The sequence below is a fragment of the Moschus berezovskii genome, chromosome 9 (genome assembly GCF_049115385.1).
Source record: "Moschus berezovskii isolate FMDL1 chromosome 9, NW_MosBer_1.0, whole genome shotgun sequence".
Classification (NCBI taxonomy): domain Eukaryota; kingdom Metazoa; phylum Chordata; class Mammalia; order Artiodactyla; family Moschidae; genus Moschus; species Moschus berezovskii.
In genome coordinates, this window is record NC_142468.1 from 3604306 (window position 1) to 3619744 (window position 15439).

Genomic DNA, 15439 nt, shown 5'->3' on the forward strand with positions numbered 1-15439 from the left:
TTTGAGACAGTTGGACGGCACCATTGACTCAATGGACCCAAGTTTGAGCAAACTCCGGGAGATGGTGAAGGACAGGAAGCCTGGCATGCTGCATCCCATGGGGTCTCAAAGAGTTGGACATGACTGGGTGACTGAACAACAGCAACACTTAAACTCTTTCAGATCATCTGAACCTGAGTGAGCCCTCCATTGCCTGCCAGTATCCTTCCTGACATTACCTTCTGGAGTGAACATTGTTGAAGGTGTCTGTTCTCTGAAAGGAAGTCCGATCTTCCCCTTTTATAAGGATAAAGAAGCTAACTGTCCTTTCAGGTGAGAATAATACAAGGCTCGTGTCGGTCTCACAGGTGTACCCGGACCCCAGAGCCCAGAAGGATGCCGTCACAGAAACACTCTTTTCTCTCCCCTTTTTGGTAATCGGACTTTCCCTTGGGAAGCCACTCTTTCTTCTCCTTTCAGTCCCTGAGCTTAGGGTGTGACTGTCTTACACTGCGGGAGCAGGCCTTGTCTTGAGAAAAACTCTTAACCCCAAAGACTGGGGAGCAAGGGCAGGGGAACCAGAATCATGAGTCAGAAAAGAGAGCTCTCTCCTCCCCCTGGACTTCCTAGGCAGTGGACCCTCAGTCTGGAGGTGCTGGCGGCCATCTCTGACATGATGGAAAAGCTAAACATAGCAGAAGGGGAAACAGAAAGATGGTGAAAAATAGTCGCACACTGAGTTGAACATTTGAATTCAGCCACATCTGAAATTGCCCCTGGACTTTACTTTTCTGGACCAAGGAGCTTACCCCCCCCTCCCGCCCCACACCCCCACCGCCGGCTTTGACAGTTTGCTTTGTCACTTACATTCAGAAGGATTTGCAGCAGAGGCAAAGCCTCCTGATGTGGGAGACGTGAAAATTATTACAGTCTCTGTCATTTGGAAGTTATATAAATTGTTTTACCATTGTGACTCTTCATCTATGATAGGAGGGTTTTGTACTAGATGTTCTTCAAATGCCTTTCAAGAGTGGAATATGGAGAAGGAGTAAAGGAGGCCAACCTTCCAACTCAGAAAAAAGAGGCAAGTCTTGCCTGCAAGTGAGCTCATCCCTGCACATTCCTGACACTGAACAGGCAGCCTTACTCTCCACACAACAGAGGCTGCTGCAAAGAAAGACCACACCCAGCCCTTGGCAATCCCATTGATAATCCTAGGAGCTCCCGTCTGTCTTCCCTTCTTCAAATCCACCAAGTACACGATGTAATTTTCATGATATCTCTCTTCAAATCTAATTAGCACATCGGATGATCACATAAATATTCAATGCTGAGGTAAGCTGATGTGCTAGGTAGCATGGTCTTGAGCATTCTATGTTTATGAGCCTCCTCCTTGGAAGGGACAATTCATTTTCATCAAATGAATGCTGGGTGGGGGGGATGAGTTCTGAAGCAAAAAGGATAGAAAATTTTGGAGTACGTCATCTTCCTTATTATCTATCCACACATTCTTGCAGCACCCAATGGCCAGGATACTGTTTCTGGGCTCTTCCCAGTAGTTCTATTTTCTGCTATTATTTTCCAGTGGAAGACACTTTAGCTTGAATAAACTAGGCTTATACAAAATGAAGAAACAAACAAACAAACAAACAAAAAAACCTCAAAATGAATGCACTAGCAAAATCCTGCCCCATCTGCCAAATTTTTGCTGAGTTTCAAGGACACAGTTTTAATCAACACATGGATGTGGGGAAGAAAACATGATCACGGTCTCCTCTCATTCCCACGGAAGGTGGGAGAAGACTGAAATGTGCGCATTGAGGGTATTTCAGTCTCTGCTGGCTTAATGTCCACTGCGGTGTGAAATAGACAGCTAGTGGGAAACTGCTCTATCGCAGGGGGCTCGGCATGGTGTTCTGCGGTGACCTCGATGGATGGGATGCAGGTGGGCTGGCAGGGGGGTCCACGAGGGAGGAGGTAGCTGTACACATAGGCCGATTCACTTCACTGTACAGCACTGTGGAACAGCTGTGCCCCGATGAAAAAGATAAACGGTCTTTTAAAATTTGGTTAGTATCTTTTGGATAAATAGTCAGATTCAGGATTCCTGTTTCCTCTCGGGACTTGTCTTAGACAGCCCCAGGATGGTTCCTGGTGTTAGCAAAGCGGGTGGGGATTGGCTGCTCGCTGCCCCAAAAGCCAGTAAACAGACCAGGCTGGTGGACAGGAAAGCTTGCTTTATTTCAGAGGTTGGCAACTGGGGGTTGGAGAGAGGGTGGACATCCAAAGGCAGACTCCCCCCACTGGCAACCAGTGGGGCAAGAGCTTTTATAGACAGAGGCAGGGGGCCACATGCAGAAACAGCACAGTCAGCTCTGACAGTCATCTTCAGATTGGTCAGAGTGGTCTGACCAGCGTCACCTTGGTTGTTTCAGGTACAGTTAATCTTCAGTGGCAAGGTTGGTTTATTTCCGTTTCTTTGAGGCCAATTCTCGGAATTGTGGCAGCTTAGGTCAAGGCTACAGTCTGGTCATCATGGAGTTAACTCCATCTGGTGGGGCTCCAGTGTCTATAAGACAGCTCACGGGGTTGGCTCAGAATATTATCTACAGCCCTTGAGGAAGAACCCAAAGTCCTTGACTGTGCTTAATGAATGCATTATTATTATTTGGTTTTCTTTGATTGCTTTCATTTGGTTTTGCACGTTCTCATTTATCTGATTAAGCTTACTCTTTGACTAAACTTTTCCACGGGCAGGAGGCGGGCAGAGGAAGTGGTGGAGGTGGTGGTGGGGATGGACTGGACCACAGGGTCTTGCTCTGTTTCCCCAAGTGGGAAGGGAAGCTCCCATGTCCTCTGCAATGAGGAGGAGGGTGGTGTTCCCCTGCCGGTCCTGTGCCATCCCCTGGTCCTCTCTGACCTTTGAGGTGCTGTCCTGCCCATCCCCCAGGGACCCTCCTGGTAGAACCGCTGGCCCCGCAGTCAGCGTGACTCGTCCCGTGCTGGCCTGTGGGGGTTCCAGGGTTTCTCCCTTACCTGGGTGCTCACCGGAGCTGTAGGTTCCCTGGATCTCAACCACCTTTTTCCATCCTGGTGATCCTCCGGATCTCCATCACCTTCCAGCCTCTGCCCCGGGATCACTCCCACCTCCCACGCACCCCCAGAGCAATCCATGGTGTTCCCATTGCCCTCCTGACTCCTGCACCACCTTTCCACTTCTGGGAGTGATAATAGAGAGGGGACCCCTCCCAGGGCCGGGGAGTGGGCTCTTGTCTAACACTCAGAAATGAACTGTCCTGTAGATACACGCACTGACAAAGCAAGAGACTTGATTGAGAAGGGCTGCCTGGGAGGCAAACAGAGTCAGGGAACCAGGAGAACTGCTCTGCCGTGTGGCTCGTGGTCTCTGGTTGCATGATGATGGGGTTGGCTCCCAGGTTGTCTCTGGCCAGTTACTCTGAGTCAGGGTCCATCCCGGTGGTGCACAGCCTGCTCAGCCAGGACGGATTCCTGCCAGAAGATTCTGGGATCTCGGTTGGACATATGGACTGGAGTCTCCTTCTGAACTTTCCCAAATTCTCCCGGCTGGTGGTGGCTTGTTCGCTGTCGTAAGATAGCTCGTGCAAATGGTTACCATGGTACCTGGCCAGGGCAGGCTGCTTCGGTCAGTGTTTCTGCAACAGGAGCGTTCGGACAGCCTCCCCTCTGCGCAAGCCGGGCTCCGGGTGCCTCTCTCAGCACCCCTGTGGCTCCCACTGCGCCTGTGTTTCTCTTCCATTGCCATTTTCTTTCTTCTTTAAAGAGCTCCCTGAAGGTGGCCTCCTCTCTGAGTCCCAGACAGGACAAGTCCCTCTGCTTCTGCCTTTCTGCCTTGACCTCTCGCCATCTGACGCCAGAGGCATGCCCTCTCTCACTCCAGTTTTCTCTGCTTCACGGCTTCTTCCTAGAATCAGAAGGTTTATCTGCTTCATCTTTCTACCCAGTGGGGCATCACTAAGCCACGTTTTCTTTCACAGATTGTATTTCTTTGATACCTCCTTCCTTTTTCCTGGGCAGTAAACTGCGCTTTAATGATGACAGAACATCACTCATATGAGAATGGAAAGTGGACTCATTTAATATCTTCTAAAAATGATTCCTGTTACATCTAGACTGCAAAGCTTCACGTTCGTTTCTAGAAAGGGAACTGAGTATGGGCTTGGAAGAGACACACAGATGAAGAAAATGTGGTTTCTGCTCTAAAACAGCTCTGGCCTGATGGAGGGAGATGGGGTGGAACCATTCACAGAAGAACCAAATGTGGCTTGCACCACAGAGCTGTAAGATCAGAGAGGTTGTACAGCATCTTAAAACTGGGCAGTGTTCAGTCTAACTGCTTTCTTTCCATCCTGCAAGTTAGAAACCATAGCCAGAAACCTATCTGAACCCAGTTCTTGAAAGATAAAGATGTCTGTCTTTTAGCAAACTTCAGGCAGGGGTGTGCATTGGGAATAGGAGCCATACTCATTGCTGTGGTTGTGTATAGTCGTACCTTCACTATTTTTTATCTGAGTGTGTTAGTCGCTCAGTTGTGTAAGACTCTTTGTGACCCCCTGGACTATACCCCACCAGGCTCTTCTGTCCATGGAGTTCTCCAAGCACGAATACTGGAATGGGTCGCCATTCCCTTCTCCAGGAGATCTTCTCAACCCAGGGATCGAACTCGGGACTCCTGCATTGCAGGTGGAATCTTTACCATCCAAGCCACCAGGGAAGCCTCAGTTGGTTGTAATTGATGAAGAAAGGCCTGGGAGAGGATGCCATGAGATCAGAGCAGATATGTCAACAAGTGGCCCACCCTCCTCAAGGGCACTGGGAAACTCATCAGAAATACAAATTCTCAGACCTCACCCCAGTCCTGATGAATCAGAATCTCTGGGAATGAGGCTTATAGATAAAACCTACCCAGCTTTTCCTTACTATGTGTGTGTCCTGTGTGTCTCATTTACTGCTCAATCGAAACAATCTGCTTCTGGCACTTCTGGTCACCAAACTGACAACAAGCAATCCTCTGCAACACCAGCTGGGTGTCCTCCAGTTTGACTCAATTCTGACACTGTCTGCTTGGAGACACAACGTCGGAGGCCACAGGCTGAGGCCTCAGTCCGAGAACACTGCTCACGCCCCACTTCAGATGCCTGTCACCAGTAGGAGCAGCCCAGGGTAACCACAACTTTTGACCAATTTGACTACAAATCAGAGGTTCCTATGGGCTTCCCTGGTGGCTCAGATGGTAAAGAACATGCCTGCAACGTGAGAGACCTGGGTTCAGTCCTGGGTCTTTTCCAATGAGTCTGTTCTTCGCATCACATGGCCAAAGTATTGGAGCTTCAGCTTCAGCATCAGTCCTTCCAGTGAATATTCAGGACTGATTTCCTCTAGGATGGACTGGTTGGATCTCCTTGCAGTCCAAGGGACTCTCAAGCATCTTCTCCAGCACCACAATTCAAAAGCATCAGCTCTTTGGCGCTCAGCCTTCTTTATGGTCCAACTCTCACATCCATACATGACCACTGGAAAAACCAGAGCTTTGACTAGACGGACCTCTGTCAGCAAAGTGATGTCTCTGCTTTTTGATGTGCTGTCCAGGTGGTCCTCCTTCCAAGGAGCAATCATCTTTTAGTTTCATTGCTGCAGTCACCGTCACAGTGATTCTGGAGCCCAAGAAAATAAAATCTGTCACTGTTTCCATTTTTTCCCCATCTGTTTGCCATGAGATGGGACCAGATGCCATGATCTTAGTTTTTTGAATCTTGAGTTTTAATCTAGCATTTTCACTCTCCTCTTTCACCCTCATCAAGAGGCTCTTTAGTTCCTCTTTGCTTTTTGTCATTAGAATGGTATCATCCACATATCTGAGGTTGTTGATATTTCTCTTGTTGGGTAGCAAGCTATAAAAAAATTATTTTGCTTGTGAATAAAAGATATTTTCACCTCTTCTGCTTAAACTGTCTCATTGGGTTAACTCAGCTACTTTGAAGTGAATGCTGAATCTTTCAAATACACTCCATCTCTCCTAGCTCCTCCCATAAAGGCTCTGGAGTGAAAGTGGTTTACGTTATTTTTCAGCGGCAGGAGAAAGGCAAGGTTAAGCCTCTCACATGGCATTCTGTGCAAATTAGAAAAAAAAATGTGTCTTCCTTAAGACACTTTCCTTCCAGTGGCGGAACATTTTCACACTGATTTTGTTAGAACACTTTGCCACCATATGCTCTTAAACGGCAGTAATGAACGTGCAGTCTCTGATGTCCGTGGAATGTGCGGTGCCCTACAGACACGGGTTTTCTTGTGCAGTGCTCAACCTGCTAATCTCTAGTTTCGTGCCCCGCTGCTGTGCGTCAGGACGGACACGTAACTTCCCCCAGAGGCTTGCAGCTGCCTGCAGGGCAAGCACTTTCTTCGCCTTAACTGTTCTCCCCTGCACACTCTGAAGTTTCTGAGATTCAGCAGAAACGCCTCAGGCCAAGAGGTTCAGCGTTTGCCTCTGAGGTCCTCATTCTACTTTCTATTGCCTCCTCCCTATGGCCCGCTGGGGTCAGGTGGCCAGGCTTTTCCCTTTTCTTGTGTAACAGGAACTTTCGTTTATATCAAAACTGCATGCACTTCCCTTGGCTTAGAGAAAACTCCAAATTTAAGTCATCTGCGCCTGGTTCTTGATAGGAAATGGGAGTGCAGGGGATTTCAAAATTCTTTTCTTTCTCCATAACGTCTGGCTTTTGAGATGTTGCTCTCTAGAGACAATTAATATGGCTTCCTTTTTCTAACTGAAATTCCGCCCCGTCTTGCTCTTCCTGAAGCATGAAAACTCATTGCTTCAGTGGATAGGGCCCTTGGGTGGCAGTATTCTCTAGATTTGAAAATCTATCAGGCAAGCTCTCACAAAAAATTGTATTAGTGTATCTTTTTCTTGTGGTAACTTATTGAGGGCTGTAAAAAGAAGGCCAGAGACTCCGACATCTTGAAGCTTCCTAAAAGGTCCGTGATGTGAGAGTCGTGGTGCATTTTCTGAGTCCTGGGTCGTAGCAGAGAACAGTTTAGGTAGTTGTTTTGCAGCCATTTCATAACAAGGGCTGCTGATTTCACAAGCTGGCACTGTCCCGTCGCCCTCCCCTCAGACCTCTGCAGCCCTGTGTGCTCGACAGTCTCGGCCTGTAACTCCCACCACCCTTACTCCCACGTGCCGCCTCCTGTTAGGCCGCGCTGGGGCTCAGGAAAGGGCCTGACTCAGGCTGACTTGGAGAAGAAGGAAGCTGATGTGGCTCCTGTCACCGCCATGTGCAGAGACTCTGTGAGAGAAGACGCAGCTTCAGTGCTCCGAGTCCTGAGTTCTCGGGGTTTCAAGAGCACAGAATGGCCACGGAGTTTCCAGGAGAGTCGTCTGCATATGACGTCAGTAAAGTCGCTCAGCTGTGTCTGCCTCTTTGCGACCCCGTGGACGGTAGCCCTGCCTCCAGAGTGAAAGCAGGAGCCTTTCTGCAGTGTTCAAAGTTCACCTGGACACACTGGACCAATCACTGTTCTTGGGGATTGAGATACTTTTTTTAAATTAATTTTTCTAAGTTGGAGGGTAATTGCTTTATACTGTTGTGTGGGTTTTTGCTGTACGACAACTCAAATCAGTCATAACTATACACATCCTCTCATGAGCCTCCCTACCCCCGTCCCATCCTTCCCCTCTAAGTCATCACCGAGGGCGAGGCTGGGCTCCCTGTGTTGTACAGCAGCTTCTCATGAGCCATCCATTTTACACATCAGTCCAGTTCAGTTCAGTCGCTCAGTCATGTCCGACTCTCTGCGGCCCCTTGGTCTGCAGCACGCCCGGCCTCCCTGTCCATCCGCAGCCCCTGGAGCCGTCGGGTGGGAGATGCCGTGCCCCCGCCTCAGCCTCTGCCGTCCCCTTCTCCGTAGTGTATGCAAGTCAGTGCTACTGTCTCAGTTCATTCTGCCCTCTCCTTCCCCTGCTGGGTCCGCAGATCAGTTCTCTAGGCTGCATCTCTGTTCCTGCCCTGCACACAGGTTCATCAGCACCGGTTTTCCAGATTCCATATATATGCATTCATATCTTATATTTGTTTTTCTCTGTCTGACTTACTTCACTGTGTATAACAGGCTCTGCTGCTGCTAAGTCGCTTCAGTCGTGTCTGACTCTGTGTGACCCCATAGACGGCAGCCCACCAGGCTCCCCCGTCCCTGGGATTCTCCAGGTAAGAACACTGGAGTGGGTTGCCATTTCCTTCTCCAATGCGTGAAAGGGAAAAGTGAAAGTGAAGTCGCTCAGTCATGTCCGACTCTCTGCAACCCCATGGACTGCAGCCTACCAGGCTCCTCCGTCCATGGGATTTTCAGGCAAGAGTACTGGAGTGGGTCGCCAGTGCCTTCTCTGATAACAGGCTCTGCTGCTGCTGCTACTGCTGCTACTGCTGCTGCTGCTAAGTCACTTCAGTCGTGTCCGACTCTGTGCGACCCCATAGATGGCAGCCCACCAGGCTCCACCATCCCTGGGATTCTCCAGGCAAGAACACTGGAGTGGGTTGCCATTCAAAAAGACATGTGTACCCCAATGCTCACTGCAGCACTATTTACAATAGCCAGGGAAGCAGCCTAGAGGTCCATCGATGGATTGAGAGACTTTGATCAGCTTCACTTATGTTCCTGCTCCACTCCTGAAGCCAAGAACCACATGGGTTTTGAAGAGAATGTCTACCTGATGGATAGGTTTGTGGGTCATTGACTGGCTTCTAGTCCATCTTGTCAATGAGCTCTGGGCCTCACGATAGGGAGGCAGCAAAGAACAACGGAGGTTCGAAGAACTACTGAAAGCTTAGATAATGTCACTGTCACTGGAGATCATTAGAAACTGGAAACCCAAGTTTCCTCTTTCATTTTCTTAGCATCATTAAATCTCTCTGATTCTGGTGTAAACCTGGAAAAGGACCAGCCCAGTGACGACTGAAATGGAATTCCCTGTAACTTGGTGTGTGGGCTGGGCGTTCTAACTAAGTTTTTTGTAACACTGAATGGGTGAGAAGAGACTCACATGTCATCGCATAGTTTGCAACAAAATTTCGTCCATTTATGAACATCTGACTACAAATTTAAAGAAAACATATTCTAAAAAAATTCTCATGAGCAAAGAATGATAGATGCCAATCCAAATAATTCCTGTTTTTACCCATTTAAAATATCATTGCTAATATTTGTTTCTATTTAGCTTTAACAAATGTAATAAATACTAATTAAAACTTTCTTAAAAGAAAACTATTTCTCCTTAACCTTATTTTTCCATATAATCTTAAGAATTTTCAACTGAAAATACAAATAGTGCCAAGGGTTTCAGAAACCTAACTCTAGAGTTAGGACCAAGAGTGAAATTGTACCATTTTTAGTTGATTCCACTAATTGACTTATTATTTATTCACTTAAGAAACAATTCTGATTATCAAGAGAACACCCTTAGCAACAGTCCTTTTAGGGGTCGGGGCAATGTTTGTAGAGCAAGAGAAAGAACCCCTGCTTATTCCAGACCCTGCTGGGCAATTCTTTCACCCAAGGGGAGCCAGGTGAGTACTGGAAGCTACGAGGTCTTTCCGTCTTATAGTCCTTTGGAGCGCAGGGTGTCCCAGCTTCCTTCTTGGGTAAATGCCAGACAAGCACGGAAGGCATTGCTCCAAAGGTTCAAAACAGTTTTTCTTAGCATCAGTGTCATTTCCATGAGTGGCGGAGTGGTATGACAGAGGACTTTTTGTTACATATGTATTTAAACAAACTAAGAAAACTCCACAGAGCTGGCGCTTACTATGTGTGCGCATCCAGGATTGCCGGGGTGCCTCTCTGTGACATTTCTACAGAGGCACTTTTTAGTCCATTATTGCAGTCCTTTGATTCAATTCATTTAATCACCAAAGAACTCAGGGTTTCCAGGTTAATCTATCTGTTAGGAAGTGTCAATAGTCTTGGAGCCAAGACCAGAAATTTTGCAGCAATTTTGAAAAGGATTCTTTTAGAAGGATGTTTACAAGTTCAATTACATTTCCAAGAAGGATCAATGAAATACTGGGAACTAAAGTTAATATTTTTCATAGCTTTGGCAAGTCCAGTCACTGCAGAGCGAGGTTTGTTGATTGTATTTGATTTTGCAATTAATTGAGCACACATTTCCTAGATAATGACATTTATAATTTATTCTAAAGCTTGCACTGAGCAATGACACAGAGACTTCTCCAGCCTATTCCTTTACTGACTTGCTTTTTGAACACACCTAATTGTAACATTATTCGAGGAATCATAATCTATTTTTAAATGTGTAAAAATCCACTGGTGCTTCATAAAGAGCTTATGAAAATTGTAGGCAGAGGAAAAGTAAATTATAGGCCATAATATGTTTAATGATATGCAAATACTGTTAAACTAGAACATGATTGTATTACTATTCTTTGGGGAAGAACAGATTTAAGCAATTCAAAAGAGCAGATGTAAGTTTTTAGTGCTGAGATCTAACAATAATAAATTAGAAATGGAAAGTCATACATATACTGAATTACATCTTGACTTTCATAGATTTTCATTTCATCAACATAGACAAAACTGCACACGGCTCCCAGCTCATATTTTATGTTTCTCTTCATGTGAAAGGTGGCCAGTATTTTCTCCAGTGGGTAAGGAAACTAAATTAGAACAAGTCATCACTGTTATCGCCACAATCCTGAAGAAATTATGCTCTTCAGTCTGTGTTCTCGCAGGTGTAAACTGACCAATTTAACCAGCTTGGAAGAAAAAAAAAACTAGAGTGCCATAGGGAATTTGGTCTGGTCTTTGTGGTGTTAAATCGTGTCCGACTTTTTGTGACCTCAGGGACATTAGTCCCCCAGGCTCCTCTGTCTGGAGTTTTCCAGGCAAGAATACTGGAGTGGGTTGCCATTTCCTTCTCCAGGGAATCTTCCCGACCCAGGGATCGAACCCACGTCTTTGTAGGAGGTCTGTTTACCGACTAAGCCATCAGGGACCCCCAAACCAACTGAAACTATCTAATGGTTACCAAGTTCTCTAGAAAGCAAAGAAATAAGGAATACAAACTGAGTTTCAGCATTTGCCCCCATTCAGTTCCAATTCAGAGGGAATCTTTCTTGTTTCTTGGTTGTAAAAATGTCATTCTAAGCTCCTCTCTTCTTTTGGGGAGTGGCAGCTGTGAGCTCCAAGGTCCTGAATAGAACATGATCACCACCTGCTGGCTACAGACAGGGATGCTATGGGAATTTTCCTGGCCAGCAACAAGTGATGTCATCAAAAAAGGATCTTGGAAACAGAAGAGGAATCTTAACTTCCACATCACTCTTCCTTCACCTGCGTTTGACCCTGCGTTGCCTTTGTCAGTTTATTCCTGCACAAAAGGGGCATTCACCTAATGCCACTGAAAAACAACCCTGACCTGCTCCATCAGTAAGGGGATGAAATGCCAAAGAATAAAAGAAAAAAAAACTTAACTTGAATCAGGTATTTACACTGTGAATGAAGAATTAAACTGGACACGCCTGCTTTCTTTTAAACTGACCTTCTATTATTTCCCCCCAAAGGTTGTCTGTTCAGGACATGTAAATAAAATCTCCCAGTCAGAACTGGATATTTTTCAGAAGAGCAGAGCAATGGAAACAACGTGTATACGAGTTTCCTTACCATGGCCTCCTTGGCAGCCACTTTGGGTTGAAGGAAAAAGATGGGAGGAGGGAAGAGGAGGGAAGAATCTTCTCAATGTCTCCCAGCTGCTGATCCAGTAAACAAGGAAATAAAACACCCACGTGTGCATTATTTCAGAAGGCAAAGAGGTCGTATGTGGTCTCCTTGTTGGCATGGCTGTTGTTCAGTCGCTAAGCTGTGTCTGACCCTGTGATCCCATGGATTGCAGCACACTAGACCTCTTACAAAACAGTACAAAAATGGGGTGAAAGGTCCTAGGGAATTTTTGCCCATTTGTTTTTGTGAGATGGTGTGGGTGGCTTGTGTGTGTCTGTGAATATGTATTATTTGTGCGCTGTTGTGTCTACTGTAGGAACAGACTTCTGATTCACGGCAGGGTCACCTGATGAACCTAGAGAAAGATGCTGCTTATCGCAAAGACCTTCCTGGGTCAGGCTGTTATAATAGCTGCTGTGTTTCCATAGCAACCTGTGGATGGGTTTCACCAGAAAAGAGCAGAGGCCCCATGCACGAATGACTGCTGACAGTGATGACTGGGAAAGCAGAAGCCCAGGACAAGATACCTACGTGCTGTGCATTACAAATTCCACTTTAAAATAGGTAGTTTCTAATTAAAAGTGGATAAAGCCAAGAGAAGTAATTGGCAAATAACTGCTTATTTGATCATAACATGAAAGATTAGAAATAATAGTATCTTGGGGAGAATGTTTGGCTTAAATTGGAAAAAGGGAATAAATCAGGTTGGAAAGGGAGATTTTCTCAGGATGCTCCTGGGGAGGGGATGGTATGTAATTTGAACAAAATGAGGTGGTTATTTTTCATGTCTTTTAACTTGTTCTTCACCTGTGGTGGCTTAGATGGTAAAGCATCTACCTGTAATGCAGGAGATCCAGGTTTGATCCCTGGGTCAAGACGATCCCCTGGAGAAGGGAATGGCTACCCACTCCAGTATTCTTGCCTGGAGAATCCCATGGACAGAGGAGCCTGGCGGGCCGCAGTCCGTGGGTCGCAAAGAGTCGGACACGACTGAGTGACTAGCACTTAGATGTCACCTGTGAAGCTTCCCCCAGACTAGGCAGGAAAAAAGGGGGATTTTAAAGACCTGCTTTCAGTCTCTTTACCAGCCTATCCTAGATGTCTAATTGATTTCATTCAAATAAAAAAATCATATTTTTAAAAAGGAAACAAAAATAAAAAATTTAAGCAAAGTAAAACTGGACTCTGCCTCTCTGTTTATGGTGATGACCACAGCTGCGTCTCCTTGCAGCTGTAAATTCCTAGAAGCAGGCTCTATTGAGCATGTGGAACCAACATCAAGGGTCCTTCGGTTATCATAATGGACTTGTTGAACCATCTGGAGGAAGTAACCACAGCCATGGTGTGTGGGATCCAGCCCTTACCAGCTCACGTTGCTATATTCCTACCCCCAGAGTCCCTCCAGGGACTATCACTTGGGTCAGGTCAGTTCAGTTCAGTTGCTCAGTTGTGTCCGATTCTTTGCAATCCACGGACTGCAGCACTCCAGGCTTCCCTGTCCATCACCAACTCCCAAAGCTTGCTCAAACTCAAGTTTGTGATACCATCCAACCATCTCATCCTCTGTAGTCCCCTTCTCCTCCTGCCTTCAATCTTTCCCAGCATCAGAATCTCTTCCAATGAGTCAGTTCTTCGAATCAGGTGGCCAAAGTATTGGAGTTTCAGCTTTAGCATCAGTCCTTCCAATGAATATTCAGGACTGATTCCCTGTAGGATGGACTGTTTGGATCTCCTCGCAGTCCATGGGACTCTCAAGCGTCTTCTCCAACACCACAGTTCAAAAGCATCAATTCTTTGGTGCTCAGCTTTTTCTAAGGTCAAACTCTCACAGCCATACATGACTACTGGAAAATCCATAGCCTTGAGTAGATGGACCTTTGCTGACAAAGTAATGTCTCTGCTTTTTAGTATGCTGTCTATGTTGGTCATAGCTTTTCTTCCAAGGAGCAAGCATCTTTTAATTTCATGGCTGCAGACACCATCTGCAGTGATTTTGGAGCCCAAGAAAGTAAAGTCTCTCACTGTTTGTTGGTTATTCCATCACTTGGGTAGATGTCCACTAATCCTGATGAAGATGAGAACGGAAGTGAAGTGAAAGCCGCTCAGTCGTGTCCAACTCTTTGAGGCCCCATGGACTGTATAGTCCATGGGATTCTCCAGGCCAGAATACTAGAGTGGGTAGCCTTTCCTTTCTCCAGAGGACCTTCCCAACCCAGGGATTGAACCCAGGGCTCCTGCAGGGCAGGCGGATTCTTTACTAGCTGAAACACAAGATATCTAGAGGACTTTGCCGTAAATCATATGAGCATCTTACTAACATGTGTTCTCCATGGTTGGCCCCGCTCAAAGGTTTTGACAGCCTGATTTACTTTGGAACTTATCTCATAACATGTTAAATTAGTGGTTTCGTTGTTAATCATTAAGTAGAACATTCTAAGGGGGCCACAAATTTTTATTTGCCGTATCTTTTGATGTAACCAACTGAGGTCAATTTCTAATCACTTCTCTTTAACAAATCAGCTTAATTACTATCTGTATGATTTATTTCCAAAGGTATTGATTCATGAAATAGCTCTTGTTTTCCTCCTTATTCTGGTCTAAATCCAACGACTATCCTGAACTACTCCCCATGTGTATATGCCTTTTGCATCCCTAAAGAAGGATACGGTAGATACTGAGGGAGGGGATATACGTATATCTGATTCACATTGTTCTTCAGCAGAAACCAGCACAACATTGTAAAGCAATTATCCTCTAATTAAAAAAAATGCTATGATAAACCATAATGAAAAAGAATATTTGAAAAATAGTGTATATATATTTACAAGTATTACAGAATCACTTTGCTGTATAATAGGAATTAATAACATTGCAAGTCAACTATACTTCAATAAAAATAAACAAGAAAAATGAAATGGTATGTTTTTTAAAAAACGCAAAGGAGGAAAAGCAACTGAATTTGGGGTTCTAGGGCTTTAAGACAGGACTCTGGATATCTAGGAGATCAAACTAGTCAATCCTAAAGGAAATCAAGCCTGAATATTCATTGGAAGGACTGATGCTGAAGCTGAAACTCCAATACTTTGGCCGTTTGATGTGAAGAGTCAACTCATTGGAAAAGACCCTGATGCTGGCAAAGATTGAATGCAGGAGGAGAAGGGGACAACAGAGGATGAGATGGTTGGATGGCATCACCGACTCGATGGACATGAGTTTGAGCAAGGTCCGGGATACACTGAAGGACAGGGAAGCCTGGAGTGCTGCAGTCCATGGGGTCACAGAGTCTGACACGACTTAGCAACTGAATTACAGCTGCTTCCAAGGAACTGTGTGATCTTGGACAAGACAATCTATGTCTGAGTTTCCAAATGTGGGCAAGATTTCCCAGATCTTTTACTTTAACACATATTCAATGTACGGGCTGCCAATAATTTATCAAGAATGAATGAAGCAGCCCAAACTCTTTTAGTTACTCTTCACTGATGTATCTTTGACCTTTAGGCATACATAAATGTATCTCAGGGTGCCCAGAAACAATCTACTAGCTTTCCAGAAACTTTCTGATCAGAAAAGTGCAAAGATCAGAGAAAGCACCTGGGGCTTCAAAGCAGGGTGTCTTTCTCTTGTGCGCCCGATCAGTCATGGACGACTTTAACAGAAGATGCGGTCAGCTTGGGCACTCACTGGTTTTTTT

The 15439-nt window shown here is 45.7% G+C and overlaps 1 protein-coding gene across 2 annotated transcripts in view; it reads right to left on the minus strand.

Annotated features, from left to right (window-relative positions):
• GPR65 (G protein-coupled receptor 65) overlaps positions 1 to 15439 on the minus strand; it is a 40119-nt gene that overhangs the window by 14354 nt on the left and 10326 nt on the right. The gene's annotated exons all lie outside the window — the stretch shown is intronic.